Genomic DNA, 2007 nt, shown 5'->3' with positions numbered 1-2007 from the left:
TGGCTTTGCAGTACAGGCCCGTACAATCGCTTTCCAACTCTTATGATAGAATGGTTACAGCACAGAGGGAGGTTATTCGGCCCGTCGAGCCCGTGCTTGCTCTCTGCAAGGGCACTTAAGCTAGTCCCACTCCCCTGCTCTTTCCCGTAGCCCTGCAATTTTTTTTCTTCAAGTACTTATCCAATATCCTTTTGAAAGCCACGATTGAATCTGCCTCCAGCACCCTTTCAGGCAGTGCATTCCAGATTATAACCACTCGCTGCGTAAAAAGTTTTTCCCCATGTTGCCTTTGGTTCTTCTGCCAATCACCTTAAATGTGTGTCCTCTGGCTCTTGACCCTAGTGTCTTAAAAGAAGTGGCTGCAGAGATAGTGGATGCATTGGTTGCAATCTACCAAATTTCCGTGGGTTCTGGCGAGGTCCCAGCAGATTGGAAAACCACAAATCTAATGCCCCTATTTAAGAAGGGAGGGAGACAGAAAACAGGAAACTATAGACCAGTTAGCATAACATCTGTCATTGGGAAAAGGCTGGAGTCCATTATAAAGGAAGCAGTAGCAGGACATTTAGAAAATCATAATACAGTCAAGCAGAATCAGCATGGTTTTATGAAAGGGAAATCATGTTTGACAAATTTGCTGGAGTTCTTTGAGGATGTAACGAGCAGTGTGGATAAAGGGGAACCAGTGGATGTGGTGTATTTGGATTTCCAGAAGGCATTCGATAAGGTGCCACATAAAAGGTTACTGCACAAGATAAGAGCTCACAGAGTTGGGGGTAATATATTAGCATGGATAGAGGATTGGCTAACTAACAGAAAACAGAGATTCGGGATAAATGGGTCATTTTCCGGTTGGCAAACAGTAACTATTGGAGTGCCACAGGGATCAGTGCTGGGGCCTCAACTATTTACAATCTATATTAATGACTTGGATGAAGGGACTGAGTGTAATGTGGCCAAATTTGCTGATGATACAAAGATAGGTGGGAAAGCAAGTTGTGAAGAGGACACAAAGAATCTTCAAAGGGATATAGACAGGCTAAGTGAGTGGGCAAACATTTGGCAGATGGAGTATAATGTGGGAAAGTGTGAGATTATCCACTTTGGTAAGAAAAATAAAAAAGCAAATTATTATTTAAATGGAGAGAGATTACAGAATGCTGCAGTACAGAGGGACCTGGGGGTCTTTGTGCATGAAACACAAAAAGTTAGCATGCAGGTACAGCAAGTAATCAGGAAGCCAAATGGAATGTTGGCCTTTATTGCAAGGGGGTTGGAGTATAAAAGCAGGGAAGTCCTGCTACAACTGTACAGGGCATTGGTGAGACCACCTGGAGTACTATGTAGAGTTTTGGTCTCCTTATTTAAGGCGGGATAGGCTTGCATTGGAGGCAGTTCAGAGAAGGTTCACGAGGTTGATTCCTGAGATGAAGGGGTTGACTTATGAAGAAAGGTTGGGCCTATATTCATTGGAGTTTAGAAGAATGAAAGGTGATCTTATTGAAACATATAAGATACTGAGGGACCTCGATGATGCGCTATCAATTACTGAGAAAGACTGGAAGTTAAGAGAGTAACAAACAGGCTTTTATTAGCTAAAGAACGAAGGCATGCCTCTAGTGGTCGACCGGTCCTGAATGCCTGGGGAACTGCAGAGCAGCCGCCTTTATACCAGGGCATATGGGTGGAGCCAGGGGCGGAGCCAGCTGAGGCATGCACAGACAGGTACAACAATGGGCAAGAGTGAACAACAGTGAAGTGAACAACAGTGGAGTGAACAACAGTGGTTTACCACATTCACCCCTTGCTTAAAAAATGAGTCCGACGGGGTGAAGTGTATTAAAAGTTCGTATAATTAAGTCTTTCTGGGGGTCTTGTATGCCGTTGTGATCATCGTGGCGACGGCTGAGGTGGTGCAGCTTCCGACGCCGAGTCCCGCGTGGGCCGGAGCACTGGCGTGTCGTCCTCATGGGTGTTGAGTTGGTTGGTGATCAATGACGGGTCACG

Source organism: Somniosus microcephalus, chromosome 11 (assembly GCF_052327205.1).
Source record: "Somniosus microcephalus isolate GS21.2 chromosome 11, FLI_Smic_1.0, whole genome shotgun sequence".
Classification (NCBI taxonomy): domain Eukaryota; kingdom Metazoa; phylum Chordata; class Chondrichthyes; order Squaliformes; family Somniosidae; genus Somniosus; species Somniosus microcephalus.
This window is presented reverse-complemented; position numbering follows the sequence as displayed.